Source organism: Falco naumanni, chromosome 6 (assembly GCF_017639655.2).
Source record: "Falco naumanni isolate bFalNau1 chromosome 6, bFalNau1.pat, whole genome shotgun sequence".
In the NCBI taxonomy this organism is placed as follows: Eukaryota; Metazoa; Chordata; class Aves; order Falconiformes; family Falconidae; genus Falco; species Falco naumanni.
This window is the reverse complement of record NC_054059.1, coordinates 85,760,939-85,777,091: the sequence shown is the minus strand read 5'-3', so window position 1 is coordinate 85,777,091 and position 16,153 is coordinate 85,760,939. Positions and strand designations below refer to the sequence as shown.

General features: G+C 37.6%; 1 protein-coding gene across 7 annotated transcripts in view; it reads left to right on the top strand.

The window, feature by feature from the left end:
* The window catches only part of CEP170 (centrosomal protein 170), a 94,706-nt gene that overhangs the window by 1,633 nt on the left and 76,920 nt on the right, over positions 1–16,153 (top strand). The window lies entirely within an intron of this gene.

The window sequence follows — 16,153 nt, the reverse complement described above, 5'->3', positions numbered from 1 at the left end:
GGTACTCATAAAATATTCAACTGCTTTGGAAGGATCATTGCAGTGCTAGAACAGGCTTTATTATCTTTCCTCCTTTGGAATGCCATTCAAGACATTGTGAGAATGTTCTTGGCTCTGGGATTGCCAGTGTAAAACCATATGTGGGACGGGACAGTTTTTGTAAACTCAACTAAGACATGATTAAATATGCTGTGATTTCCTATGATTAATCTCCTCTGGGAATCACTTCTATGTCCAGATGCTGAGGAGTCCGTCTTACTGGAGCCAAACCCTCTTATTATGGAAGCTCCTCAACATTACATTTTGTTAAATGGGGAAAAAAGTTAAACATAAATACTAGAATCTCCCCTCACTCTTTGCTTATTATTTTATTTAAACACTTTGTCAGTTCTTGTCACTTTCACGTAAATATTTTGTCCTTGTTTGTTTGTTTTTTTAACTTTTTTTTTTTTTTCTCTGAAGGTGGTCAGAAAGGCTGGCTGAACAGGTAGAATAGTGTAGCTGAGAATACATGGAATTTTGTCAAAATCTCAAGAATATGAAAGCTATTTGTAATAGATCAGATCAAAATGTTTCCTTTAATTCTTTTATACAGAAACATTCTGGCATAAAAGTTGTTACCAAACTTACTTTTATCGTGGGACCACATATTTTTTTTGACAGGTGACTGCTTCCCAGATCTGTTGTGATTTTTGCAAAGAAGAATGGGTTCTTGCTATATTGTGTTTCATCAGCTGTAACAGACTTGGCAGGCAGATTTTTTTAACAATTCTGGTGATAACACACAACCCAGAAAAAGAACCAGGTTATGAAAATAAACTGGAAGAGTCTTGTGTTCACTTGTAGGTGGGAGCTAGGAAGCTTCCTTGAATGACTGGAATGGAACCGGAGCCGCGAGCACCTGCAGAAATTGATTTTGGAGTACCATTTCCAGTTCTTGCAAACAGGGAAAAAAAAAAAAAAAAAAAGGGTATTTAATGCATATTGATACCACAGTATCTCCTTGAGTCTCCTAGAAAGACAATTGCCATTGTGGTCAGAAAGACAATTAGTGCTGCATTTCTTAGCTTTGCAGGCAGAATAGAACTGAGGTAAAACAGATGTGGGTTTTTTTTGTTTTAGCTAGAAAGCCAAGAATATCTGTGAAATTCTTGTTTTCATTTAGAAGATTTTGAACAGGAATGTCAGGCATTGAATCCATGCAGACAGCAGAATTTACTTGCAGAAATTCTCCTATCTGCTTCTAGCACTTGTGAGGTTGTAGATAGCATGCACTTCTCATCTTTAAAGGACACACTACATAATGTAGTAAAAATTGATATGGTTGTGACCAAAAGCCTGCTTGAAATCTGAGAAGAGGAAGTTCTTTGTTACTGGGGGATGGAGCTTCAGATTTGCCAGCTGGGAGCTAGGGTTCAATACATACATCTTTTCTGAGGTACACAACTTCACTGTGCTAAGTGCGCCTGTGGGGGGTCTTTTATTGTCTATTAGGTTTAGAATGCTCCTACCCAGTGCCTGCATTGCTTCCGTTCTAATATTGATCATTGTGTATCTATGCATTTTCTAAATGGGCTGGTCTACAGAGAGCAGCTTCCTTCAGTGCACAATGCAAACGTTTCCCTGGATTAGAGTCCATCCAGTGTGCTGAATGAAGCAGATGTCCTGCAGAAAAATAGTATGTGGTCACATGACTCAAACTGTAACATAACGCATGCAAATTAGGGTGGGAAGAGAGTACAAACTACTTGTTTAAACAGCTTTGTGTATCTGTCTGTTGTACAGTTACACATGCTTAAAAATATTTAAATAAACTGTATATACTTGGTTTGCTGTTGTAGTTTAGTTTCTCCAACTCTACCACAAAAGGGTGGGAGGCCATTTTTATTTTACAGGTGCATTTACAGTTAGAATGACTTTTTTAATTAAAATTTTGTTTGACATTCAAAAATACAACATATATTTTAAATTAATATATGCATTTTTTTCCACATATTATGTCAAAAGCACCTTGCCCTAAAAGTTCAAAAGAAAACCCACAGAGATGTTTTAGTAGAATGCTGACATAATTAGATTTCAGAGAGGGAGAACTGTGTTTGGGGAAGTACTCAATGCTGCATTGCTAAAGTGTGTCATACAGGCTCTTATGGATCGGAAGTAAGTCTGGGAGTAGGTGAATGTTACATGAGAATTGCTACTCAGTCTCTTTATTAATGTGTCTGCGTGGAGTAGTTCCAGATCCTCACTATCCTCCATTTTTGGTACAGCATGGCTGTACTGCTCTGTCACAGCGGCTCTGGTACTTTCCTAAGTACATGCGAAGTTTAATTCACTCGACTAACCTAGCAGAAAACTATTTCTTTTCTTTTTGTTTAGCTTGATTTCTACCACCACCCCCTCCTCCTTTGGCTTAGCAAATTGAATTAACTTATTGTGTGGTCAGATGAGTGCCAGAGCAAGTACACAGAATGAGGACAGCAGTCTCAAGCCTGGAAGAAGGGAATATTCCCTTTTCCGGTAGCAAAGACACATTTGGTCTTTTCTGCTGTCCTATCTGGCTGTCTCCTGTGCCAGTGTAGAATGTCGCAGTCATAAAGGTTGTGGGTTATGTATAAATCAAAGAAAACAAAATAATTAAGATACTGGGTTTGTTCTTACTGTCCTGGATATGTAATGTGTCCACAGCCACAGACTAAATGTTCAGAGCGTCTCTCTGGATGAAAAAAATGTCTCTCTGCAAAGTAGATAGGAAAAGAGGGAGGAGAAGCAGTTGTGAAGTGGTGTGGCCTTTGTACAAGGAAAGCAGGATTTTTGTGCCAAGCTAATATTATTATCTTCTCTTTCACAGAATTCAGGGCTGGAAGTTTTCAAATATTTTCATAGGGTTTTCTTGCCTACTTACTAGTTTTGAAGTGTGTGATTTTTGTGAATTGTAGAAAAGTGCTATTTGGCATACATTTAGAGAAATTGTTTTTATCCATTCAAAACAGAGATAATGAAGCGTCTTCTCTTTTTTTCATCCCCTGAATAGAACACTGAATAAAACATGATAATTTTTTCCATGCGAGCCCAACATATGTGTCAACTTTGCTTCTCCTTCTCTCACTTAGAAATTGTTACTGAAAAATAGACTCCTCCTTAGCTAGGTGCTTTTTAGAGCTCTATCATCCCACTGATGGGCCTGGTGATCTGATTTAGGTTCAGAAGTCTGGCTTGTTTGGTTTGTTCTGCTGTGTTTATTGCAAGGATTGGCATTTTTGTAGTAGAGGCCTCTGTTTACTTGTTCCCATTCTTGTAACTAAAATGTTTTATATTCTGATCTTTCCCACAAAATTAAGAGAGTATCTTCCTTGACAAGTAGCTGAATTGTCTAAAGTCTGTATGATCTCTGTCAGATCGCATCCCATTTTGTACCTCATTCAGAATGAGATTCTGATTCTGTTCCTTCTCGTTTCTTCCCACAAAGATTGCAATTATTGAGCTTTTCAGAGCAATAACAACAGAAGTTGTGCCCCTCCCTGGTGTTTCCAAGTTGTTTCTTTGTGCATGGGGTATTTTGTTAGGCTTCAGCTGTGGTAGTGTAAAGAATTTTTGATCAATGCATTATGGTCTGAAAGTAGCAATACACTGAATACATTAAATCAGATGTACTTATGACTTTTCCCTCAAAATTACATGCTTATAATTTTGTTGATGATCTTTCTATTGAATTGCAAATATTTGCCTGTCTAAATATGCATTCTGCTCGGTGTTTAAAACCGAAGTCTTTTCAGTTATCTCTTACTTGTCTTCTCATTGTGGATTACATTTCAAGATTAGGAAGAAGAATGCAGGAAGTTGGAATGTCATGGTATCTTTTCTGTTTTCTCATGAATGTATATTTTTCTTGCTTTCATTAATCTTGCCTTCTCCCCCTCTGCCCCCCATTACTTAACTGATTGTTTAGTCCTGTAGAACTGTATCATTGCAGGAACCTTGATGACAGGAATCATTCTACCTAATTTTATAATGAAATTTTCCTAAAAATGTAAGAATGGCCACATAGATGGGCCTTTGGTCTGACTCAAACCCAATATCTTTTCTCCAAGAATAGCTATAACCTTGTGCCAAGGGAGAGATAAGAAAGGTGCAAGCATATATGGTATTTTCTGCTAAGGCATTGCTGGTCTCCATCTATTTTCTGCTCGGAACTTTTGAGACCAGGTGTAGTTTCCATTCAAAATTATTCCTTCCACTTGGATCTGTATTTCTTCTGCTATGTCTTGAACAGGCAGTTCAGTAAAAATGGCCTTCTATATTTTTCAGCCTTTGTTTCTTACACATTTTCAGCTGTATACCAGCCAGCTTAATTTAATAATTGAAATCTTGATCTCCTACATATTTTTGATACTACAAATTTGTTATTACTAAAAAGAGGTCAGTGAAGGTTTCACTTCTGCTCATCCATTTACCATTTCTTTAAGGGATCATTGTTTTCTTCTTATTGTACTTGGTTTCTAAAGGGGATAGGTGTTTAATATGAGGGTGAGACCCTTCTGGTAATTCTGCTTGTTGAGATAATTCACAAGTCAAAAGCACAGCTTAAATTTTAGCTTTAGGTTGACTGTAAAACTGACCATTATAAATCTTTTTTTTAATTGTAAGCAGATATTATTCAGAGAGCCGTTGAGGAACCACTGAGAATCCAGAACTTTTTTTTTTTTTTTTAGCTTTCGAATTAGCAGAGAGTTTTGAAGAATGATTGCAACTGGTTGATCTGAGAGTTATGGAGCTGCTACAGTATCTTCATGTTAGAGGTGATATTGCCCGCTGCTCACTTTGTGTTTGTTTTACAGTTCTTGCTGATAAACATAATAAAAGATACTGTTCAAAAGCTGTTTTTCTTCTAATTGCTGCTCAGTTCAGTCATCATACTCTAGTAGTCCTTTAAGCATCACGCTAATTATTTTATTGGGCCATACAGGAGTTAATGGGGTAGTGCCTTTATTTTGACAAAATCTATACTAACTTGAATCTTTAGCAACCTTAGGGAAATTAATTAGTTCCAAGTCCGTCATAAATCATGCCTGTTTGTTTGTTGTTGTTTTTTTTTTGTTTTTTTTTACAAAGTTTCAGTTTTAACTATTACCACTTGGATCACAAATTCTGTAGCATATTTTTAATTAATCAAATCTTAATCCATCAGCTTCTAAATATACCTCGTGATCTATTTTTTAGACCAGTTGCGGTCCTAATATATTGCAAAGAAACCTGTATGTAATTTTCTTGCTGAGTGCTCTTCTGAGAGGTGCAATTGCATGTCCAATATCAATCCTACAAATCTTATCTTATGCAGCATATCAAAAAGACATGTAAATCTATAAAGACCTGAAATGCCAGTCTGAAGAATGGAAGCATTAGGCTGCTTTTCATCTGCTGAAAACAGATTCCTGATTTAGGGAATTGTGTCCACCCTCTTATGGGGAGCTGCAGAGAAACTTCTGATAAACATGCTGATTTTTTTTCTACTTTTTTTTTTTTTTCTTCCTTTTATGTGTATGATACTGCATGGCTTTGTTCTCTTTAGTTTTCTGCCTAGTTGGACAACAGCGAGAAAGATAATGTTGCTGGCACAGAACTGGAATTAGTGAAAATTAGTAGCTGGATATAGTCAGTAGAATAAATATTTCAAAAAAAACTCACCCAAGAATGAGAAATCAAAAAATATGTTTATGCAAAAAAATGCCAGGGTGAACTTAAGTTTGAGCATAGCTTGAGCCAGTCACTTGAAAGTCCAGAGATGTCACAAACTTGTTTTCGTTGAGTTTGGTGCTCTGGTTTTTTACAGTTTAGCAATGACAATATTTGAAACAAGATTGCCATCGCAAAAAATGTATTGTTGCTTCCATTAATCGTTGTTTGCCATGACCGAATTTATTTTCTGTTTCATTGGCTCTTTTTCTCATTCAAAAAGTTGTTTTTGACTTCCTTGAGAATGGATAAGTTGTCTGTCTGCCCCAGGTCTTGGTGAAGTCGGTGAATCCTCAAGTACTGCCGATGACTGCTGTGTATGGCAGGGTCTCTTTTTACACAATCGTGCAGGGCCCAATATAATGCTATTGCATTATATTCTTTAACTTGCTATGGGAACTTTATTGCTTGGCATTTTCCAGTAGTAGTGTCTTTCTCTTTTTTCCTGGAACAAACATTTCTCCAGTATTTGCAACTTACAAATCACTTATAATTTTCTTGCATACAGATATATTTATCTGGCTTTTCTTAAATGAACACACACCCTTGCTCTTTTCCATTTTTGTGGCCTCATTGCATTGTCTTTGAGTGTACTGTATCACTAACTGCAACAGCTGAAGATAAACGTGTTCAGGTGCAACACTGCTGAAAGTGCAAATAGCAACAGTCAACTTCCTCCTTTAGGGCAAACTGATAATGGTTCTCGTGCAGGATTATCCCTGCAGGTGGATCGATAGTTTCAAAGTGCTGCCTGGTTACTTGCTTTGAGGTCAGTGTTTGTGACAGAACTAAGAACTATATTCAACAGCCTCAGTTCCTGATGTCTGAATCACATGTCAGTACCTGCACATAGTAGAAATGTTTTGAAGTTTTTATTCATCATGCTCTGAGCTCTAGTTTGTTAAGAAGCAAGATTTTTTCTGCTAGAGCTTCTAATGTTGCCTTCATGGTCTGTCATTCTGTTTACATATTTTATGTGCCTTACACAGTAACCATTTCAGTTATTTACTTACATGTCTGATAAGGTGAATTAATTTTCATTTTTGTATTGTCTGGGCAGCCTGTAGCACCTAGTATAGACTTTGGTAAAGTAGCAGCAAAATAAAAAAAGAAAAGTTGAAGCATCAATACCAGGACAAGACAGTGAACTAGGAAGTCACGAGTCATTCCTTGCCCAGTTGAAGCAAATTGAAACCTTTGATTTAGTAAAAAAAAAATACACAAACATACTGTTATTTTTAGTGCAATTCATAAAATTACTTCAAGGAGTGCTTTGGGAGAAGACTACGTTTACCAGATTAAGATCCTTGAGTTCTCAGACTTTGTGGGTCTTTCCCTTGGTGCGCTTTCATTCCAAAACCAAGAAAAGCATTATGCCTTTCTATTTTTATATATTGTGCTTTTTGGCGGGCAATGCCATTGCCTTCAAAAATTTCTATGCAAAGATGTCTGTGTATTGTTTTATTTGTATAGCTACTTGCATAGGAATGCTTCCTTTCTTTCTTTTCAAGGTACTTATTCACACTTGGGGTCACTGATCTAAGGCAGATTTAGAAGAATGACTGCATTAGTGTATCATGAGGTGGGAGGCTAAAGATTTGATCATTGGATTGTGGTGCATTAAAGAAAAGGTTGAGGCAAGTGGGGGAAAAAACATGCACCAAAACTTTTTAAAAAGTGTATAGTTTTAATTTTTAATGGAGAAATATAAAAAACTAACCTAAATTTGATTAATTATTAATGCTTCTTATGGTTACTGTAGACCTGTCTAAATAGAAGTAGTCCTGCAAGACTTAGGTGGATTTGGTGTAAGTGACCCATGCTCTCGTAGGAGCCTAAGCAGAACTGACTGCTGGCTATCCTGGTCCTGCCCTGCCCTTCCCTGTTCTCCCACCCCTAGCCACACAGCCCCGCTCCTTTTGCTTTGGTGCTAGATTGCTGTGCGTACCGTCGGGGAACCATTCATTTGTTTGTGGGAGGGGAGAAGAGTGCAAGGGTTAGTCTGTCACTAGTGGAACGTGCTGCAATAGCTGAGCTCAGCTGCAGAGCCATGCGAGTCCTGCGGCCAAGGCAAGGGGAGAAGCTGTGACACTTGGCAGCTGGGACAGGGCCTAGAGGGCTGGGATCCTGACAGCAGTGAGACTCAGTTTGGCCAATGTGGAACCACAACTTCTTCAGTTCAGCATTTATATGATAAGGGTTAAAACTGCTCATTTGCCTGTCAGTTGAGTCTTCAACGCTAAGGTTGAAAAATAGTCAATACACTGAAGTTCTGGACATGCAAGCAATTTATGACAGGGTAGTCTCTATATTAGCTTTGTATGTGTTAAATTTCCATAGTAACTCCTACTGTGTGGCATGTGCCAGGAACACAAGGCAGTTCACACCAAGTAGCATACTTGAGATTTGCTGCAGTGGACGTGTGTATACAGGAGCTGCTAATAAGGAAGCGGTGCCACAGTATAAATTCACATCACATACGGCTGCCCAGTAAACTGTTCCTATATTTAGCTTTTTACATTTAATTAAGCTGCTAACTTCTCCATTTCAGCCAGTAAAACTTGGGCAGAGGGTGCTCCTGTCTCATTATAAATTCTGAATATAATGTATACACTGGAATTTTATCACCTTTTCAGATATAAAAAATTGTGGAGGATTTGAACATAAAATATGTTTTCTTTCTCTCTGAACCAAATTTGCAAAAACATCTGAAAATCACATTGAACTTTAGGAGAAACTGGGAATAACGTCTTTAGAGCTACATTATGTGTAGAGGGTTTTTTACTACTCAGAGTTAAAACACAAATAATGAAGGAGAATTGTTCTGTCATGTTTATTCAGTATTCTTTTAAATGTCAACTGTCTTTCTATCTGCAGAAGGTTGCAGATCTGTAGTCACTGGTATATTCTAGAGCAGTTGTTCCTAACTCTAGAGCTTGACTTTTATGGATGCATTGGCTGATGTGGATGGACCTTTATTATTGAAACATCTTCTGTTTAAGCCGTTATGTTGTGTGTGTGTTTATACTCGCAATACCGTGAGAACACGCTCATTCTGTTGAAAATGCTTGTGTGCCTGGATGGGATGACCATCAGCCTGTTCATCTTGTGGACCAAGTACAGGAAATATGTTTCTGTGTTCTGTCCCCCTCCCTCTAATGTGCAATAGCACTTGTACCTCCAAGGCTAAAGGGAAAAAATCACTTCCAAATTTCTGGCAACATTAGGAAAGCACTGTGCTTTTAATTCAAAGTTAAGCAATCCTGTTAAGATAAAATGGAGAGAAAAACAAATGCAGGAGACCAAGTAGCCTGGTTTCTCAGGGATTTGTTCTGTGTCCCAAACTGTGCTGAACCTCAACATGCACATGCGCTCTCTCTTGCCCGCTTGGTTGGGAACCATCGATATTCTGTTGGGGAAATAACCTGCAGAAGCAGAGCACAGAGGAGCCATGTGAGCACAGGTCCGCCAGCAGGCTGGGAGGAGCTGGGAACTGTCAAACTTGTAGCACAGTGTTTCTGCCAGTGGGGTGACGGACTTTTTCTATTGAACTTGTTCTGCTCAGCCCTCTATTCTCCCAAAATGTTTAGAAGGTTTGTATCTATGAAATCTCCAGCTCTCCTAAAGCTTACTGGTGGGAGGAGCGATTGGTGGAAAAAAGTGACTACTAAAAGTTCCGCTTCCTCAGGTAACTAAAATGGTTTCAGTAAGAGTTTTAATTACTAACTGTGTGGTAGGAGAACACAGTTAAAAGATGTAAATGATTTGTTTAAAAAATACACACTTTTGCTTGAAGTAAGAAATATGCTTGTATCCTTCCATCCCAACACTCCAGTCATAGGAGCCATCCCACCATCTCTCCCTGGTGCCAATAAGATCATGGCCCCACAGGTGTGTGCGCATCCATAACTCCTCCTGTTTATTCCCTGTGCTACCTGTGTTTCAGTAGAGGCATTTAAGTTGGGCCCCGGATGAAGCTGATTTACTGCCTGGAGTGGCTGGAATTCCTTTGTGCGGCTCTTCAGGTGCTCTCCTGTTAACGTCAATCTCTGTCCAGGCTCTGGGCATCTCTTGCTGGCACTGGCATCAAACTGATAGAAGTGGGACAAATTGAGGTTCCCCTTTCCCAGCAACTTCAGTGCAAAACCCTAATAATAGACTCCAGTGAGATTTTCGATAGTTTTTCTGTATTTTCAAAAAAAAAAAACCCAAAAACCACCAAACACTAGCTATCTGAATGCTCTTCTATAAAAGTTAAGAAAACATTGTCCTCACCAGCCATGGAGACTGAAGAGTTGTACCACTCTCTTTTTTTCAATAAAAAGCTGAAAAAAGGATGACAGAACCCAGTAGCTCCTTCAATTAAGGACAAGGTTAGCAATCTCAGGGAGAACAAAGTCAAGGGAAAACCATGTTAATATTGCTATATAATTTGATTTTAGTTGGATGAAGAAAAGCACTCCTCCCTGTTAGGAGTTTTCCATTCCAGAGACCTTTCTGTTAAAAGTTAAGAAAACTAAAATTCCATTAGACGTCATATATTTGTGTCATCTGACTTTGTGAACAAATAAACAAAAGTTCCCTAAAATACACTGAATGGGCAAAAACAGTAAGTCCCAAATAAACCATTTCAGACAATGGTTTTTGCTCAAGAGTTGTCAAGAGTTTGGAGAAATCTCCAACACTAATATGCCTATTAACGTGCCTATCAGAGAGTGTAATGATAGGTAGATTTTTTTTTTTTTCAATTATAATAAAGTTATATGGAGAAAGAACTTAAACCCAGTTATGTACATTTTGGTATTATTTTCCTTGTTTCTGTAGTTGCGCTTGTTACTAGAGATACGGAAGCATAGACTGTAGCAAGGATGCGGGTCTCCTGTGCAAAGATGCTCTTACTTTACGAATCAGTCCTTTCCTGAAAGGAAATAGCACTGGCTTTGGTAGAAGTTTTTAATGTTGGACTTCAAATTTGTTACAGACATCCTGACTCTGTTCATGCAAATCATGTATTTTTGCATACTGTGACACTCAAAGATAGCTGTCGGGTGAGCCTTATTCTTGTACATTTGTTTGCAGTATTTGTTGATATAACAGCAGAGGAAATTATGATCTCAGGGTTGTTTTGGTTTTAGTCATTGTTACATCAAAAAACAGAGTAGGATATGGTCCTTTAAGTCATTGTCCCTCAAAATCAAAACCCTAGGCAACTTTCAGTGCAGCTGCACTGTTGGCAGGAAAAGAGGTTTATTTCAGTTGCTGTTCTGACAGCTATTCCTGTGTGTCAGAGCAATAAAATAGACGTAGATCTAATTCTGACCTGGACTGGAGGGGGTGCTTGTGCAGTCCCACAGCTGTAGCCACGTTAGAGGACAGATTTGCTGATTGACAGAGGGCAACAGTCTCCTGAGCTGCTTTCTTGTCCTTACTACATCAGACACACGGGATGACCTGCAGGGCAAGAAGAGTATCTGGGTTGCTTCTGCAGAGATCTCAAACTCTTTGAATGGAGGAGAAAAACATTTTTCTGTCCTTAGAGGCATTCCCAGCTAGGTGGCTTTTATACCTTTTTGTAATTAAAATACGAGGAATAAATGCTTCTTCCCACAAAGACCACTGAGTCTGCTGTGATAATCTGATCCTGAAGCCAGGTCTGACCCTAGGGTTCCAGACTGTACCCTCCAGCTTCATCAGTGTGACTGATGTCAATGTTAACTCACGAGTAATTGTGTAAAATTTTCATGAACTTTGTAACTAATAGCAGTATTTTTTTATATCAGTGTGAATGGGAACAGCTTCTTGTTCAGGGCTGTACATTGCATTTGAATGGTTCTAGAGGGATGTGTTCAGACTGAATTTTCCAGTCAGTGAAATAGTCAGTAATAGCAATTCTAGCTTGTTGTCCAAACTGCTGAAAATCTAGGATTGTTTTGGTTAGCTTTCCCAAGTATGTGAATGCATCTTGTCTGGGGGATGTTGATGAAGACTTTCAGTGTTTTTAAGCATAATTTACATTATTTATGCTTTCATTGATTTTATTGTTTTATTATTTTTTACAGCCTTTTAAGGGTAAATTTTGATTAACCTTTATGGATATTGTTATGACACTAACACAAGTCTCAAAGTGAAAAGTATTGTCGCTTGACAACTTGATCCGGTTTGACTTGACCAAAAACCATTACTTGGGTAGTGTCTTTTCACTGTGCTAAACCTTTATACCTGTATCCCATGTTGCTTGGCAAGCAGTGGCCAGCACTGACACTTTCTTGCTTCCCCTTATGAAGTACACCGAATTCAGAAGGTCCGTAAATTTGTCCAGAAATATTTTTATTGATCATTAGCCTAAACAGCTTTTATATAGATGGGTATTTGTTTGTTTAAGGCTTGTAAGGAGCAGCGTTGCACACTACTGTGACATGAAGGATGGCTTACATAAATTGAATTCCAGTTCCCAATGAAAAGTTCTTCAGGTGTACATCTTTTTGCATTTTTCATTCCCTGTACGAGGTACTTGCTTCATTAATAAATTCACTTGGTGGACTAGCCCTAGGAATTGGTGAGAACAGTTTCAGCCAAGAGCCTGTTTGGATCCCCTTTAGGGGTGACAGTAATGTGAGTAGTGAAAGAAGCAGGGGATTATGAAAGCACCAAGGATAGTTTCATGACTAAAACGTTTAGAAGCTACCATAGGGTATGAATTATTTTCTTGTATTTATAGGCCCTATGATGGCAGATTAGCCACCTACCCATATCTTGGAAAAAGTGGTCTTAATTTTCTAGCTACCCTACGTGTGGCTTTACTTGCAAAAGAATTAGGCATTCAGTGTTACAAGAGAAAGAAGTGAGACCATTTGAACACCTGTAGTGTTGTGTAAAACTAGGTACTTTAAGATGAAATGCTAATGGCTTTGGAACTTAAATACTCAAGATTAAGATACTTTAGTGTTAGAAAGTGCTCTCTACAGTTCCCTATTTATGATAAACCCTCTATAGAGATAACTTTGAAGATTTTACTGTAAGTATTAATGAATTTCTTATGCTGTGGTGATGAGCATGGCAGTTGAAGTCAGTAGGAAGTTAATAATTCACAAAAGTTTTTTAGTGATGTGCAGTAAATAAGGCACAGGCTAATCAATTTATGAAGAGAGGAGGAAAAATAATACTGATTAACTGACTGCTAAGTTTGTCGTTTTCGCCTGAGTAAGGTAGAGTCCTGGTTAAAATGTTAAGTGTGGATGTTGTTAAAGGTTATTTTATAATGCATGTATGTAAGTAGGTTAATTATGATTGCACATGGAACACTGATTGTGATACTGCCCAACTTCAGAGTGCTTTAGAGAGGAGACAATATTATTCTGGTGTTTTCCATTTATAACTTCCTAGACTTAAATCAGTTATCTTTATAGATTACTTTTTAGTATCGGTTATATTGATACAGCGATCCCCTCGTGGTTAGAATTACCTTCACTTTGCTCTTTTCTTTCTGCAACACAGATTTCTCCATTTCAGTCAAAAATAGAACTGCTGGCAGTAGTATCCTTAATTACATTGGGTAGTCAATAAGGCAGTCATGGTAGACACTTTTCCAGTCGGTATTGCTTGCTGACAGCATTTATTTGTGACTTGGGAATCAGCTTAAACTTCAGGTCTTCTCCAGTCATTACTGGCTCCATTTGTGCTCTCTTAATTCTGATTTCTCCCATTGTCACGGCTTACACCTTATGTTTACCTTTCTTGATTCCTCATTGCAGTCTGCCTAGCTCCAGCTCAAGTGTCCTGTCCAGGTGTGGTGGTGGTCTCTCCTTCTGGGTCGTCTGTCCTTATAATTGAGAGTGCCAGGCAAAGATGCCGTACTTTTGGTGCTAACTGGCACATCAAAAATGGCTAGTTAAGCAAATTGTAAAGCATGATCTGTGTAGACAGATGTGTTGACAGAATGTATCTGTGTACTTGTTGAAGTAATATACACATGGAAATTTATCAGAAGCTTATTGCTTGTCTGCATTTGGATAGATTCGTGCAAGAGTGATATTAAAAGGTAGAAACTGATACTGAGGTGTCCTGTCACATTTCAGTTACCTATTTGTATGTATAAGGTGCTACTGTTTTTTTGTTGAAAGATTGTAACATAGAGTATTTTCTTCTAACCTTGTTTCAGAAGTTTAGGTCATTTCTTCTGAAGATTCCCCAAATATACTAGGGACTAGTATATTTGAGGATATTCATGAGAAGGTAAACTTAATTTCAGCAAAAAAATCAGCAGCTGGAAACAGGAACTTACAAGGCCAAGTAATGGGAAACACAGGGCTTGCAGCTTTGTCAGTACTGTGTTTCAGCTTGGTGCAGGGTTTTTGTAATGTTATTTTAAAATATTCTTAAATCTGATCTTATTTACAGTAATAGAATAATTGTGTACCATTAAAATTATGCTATTTTTATTCTTACTATGAAGGACTATGATGCTTTAAAGTTGGAATTTCAGGCATATATTCGGTTTAGTTTAAATTTTAAACGTAGCTTTTTGTTTCTCTGTAGGATCAGTGTCTCAGTACTCACTAATGGTTTAGTTGGAGAACAGTTACAGGCAAAGATGTAGACTAGATTGCACAAGTGTGAGATTATTAAGGATTTTTGCTTACAGTAACATTGTAAGAACTATAATCTTGGCAGTGTTTGTCTAAACATATTTGAAATTGGTTACACCCATCTTTTGGCTACGTAATGCAGGGCTTTAGTTCTTAGGACTGAATTATATTTACTGGGCTGGTGCAGCCAATATCCCTATTGCTCTGTCATCTGTTTCAAATGACTTGTTACCCATGTGTTCATTCTTACACACTGATTGCTGCCTTTTGATATTCATGGTCCTTCACCATGAAATGCTGTTTCTTCTGCAGACAAGGAAATATTTTGCAGTTGCAGTAGATGTCTCAGCAACCGACTTCCAGGTATCGAGAATGAAGTATCGCTTTGAACAATCAGGTCTTAATGCTGAAATGTTTGCTAGTTTGTTCGAAGGTTACAACGCAATACTGCCCTATTAGGAAGACAAGTAAAACAAAACGCTTCAGTAAAGCATTTAAAATTCATTTTTCTAGAGTAGAAATCATAATGGTTTTTTGTGAATACTTCAATTATAAAGTGTAGTCTGTACTGGAGAAAAACAGGTCCATCTGGGCGAGTATCCTGTTATGCATAAACAAAGGGTAAGTAAGGAAGAGAGGTTATTAAGTAGGACGATAGCAAGTGAAGCCTCGCTAGAGCATACTCCCAGCCTCCCAAAATGTACAGCATGTGCAGTTCCTGAGCTGTAAGTGAGGTCATTGTGTTTAACAGACATATTTTTTTTTTGTGAATGCTTATTGTTTTTTGAACCCTGTGTAACCTTTTAGTATCCATAACATTTCATGACAAGAATTATCATGACTTAAATTTACACTGTGTAAAGAGCCACTTCTGATGATTTTGCACCCGTCGTAGAATAATTTAATTTTGTATCTGTTAGGCAGTGACAGTCTTTCATCCTTGTATTGTTCAGAGTACTACAACTAGAGTACCTAACACAGCAGTGTATTCAAAATATCGTTAGCTTTCATGAAGTTTTCAGTGTCTGATGGAATTGTCCATATACTGTCTATATAACTAATAAGTGTGCAGTTTCCTATCAAATTTAGTGCACTTTTTTTGGTAATCATTGCTACTGTATCCTGTTCTCAACCAGTTTTGCTATGCAGAATTTCAGCATAGCTTTGATCAAAGGCACTGGTTTAGTCGAAAGACTACTTTAAAATAAAATATGTATCTGGGTTGATGATTCGTCACAGTTGAGACAGGACTGTTTGAAAAGAACTACGTTATTAAGTTCAACAGAAATGGTGATGAGCTTTTAACTACAAATGTGCTTCCAAGCCATGTGGCAATGATTGCTCTGTATAATACATTTTAAAAAAAATTATTTCAGATAGCTTAATTGAATCTGTTTGTTGTCAGGCTTTATCATTTGTGGGAGGTTTGGGGTTTTTTTTCTAGCTCTAGTTGTTAACCTACTTGTCTGTTTTATAAATAAAAACAGTTTTTCTCCTTTATTGACAGTCTACCTATGTAAACTGAAACATAGTCTTTGACTAAGAACTTTTTCTAATAGTTTATACCCTCTTGAAGGTTTTCATAAGGAATTTCCAATTAGAGCAGGAGGGCTAAGTGGTGTAAATGTTATGATAAGCAGATGGGAGATTTAAAAGGCAGTATAATATAAAAAGAATGAGGAGATTTGATAGTGAATAGCATGCTTGCTGTCAAACATTAATTTAATTTACTTGTTAAAAGCTGGAACCTAGGCTGGTGATTTTTGATACTCCCTTTCCTTTCTTAAAAGGAATGGGAAAATGTCATTTGATTGACCTAGTTTATCTTTTAGTTTTAA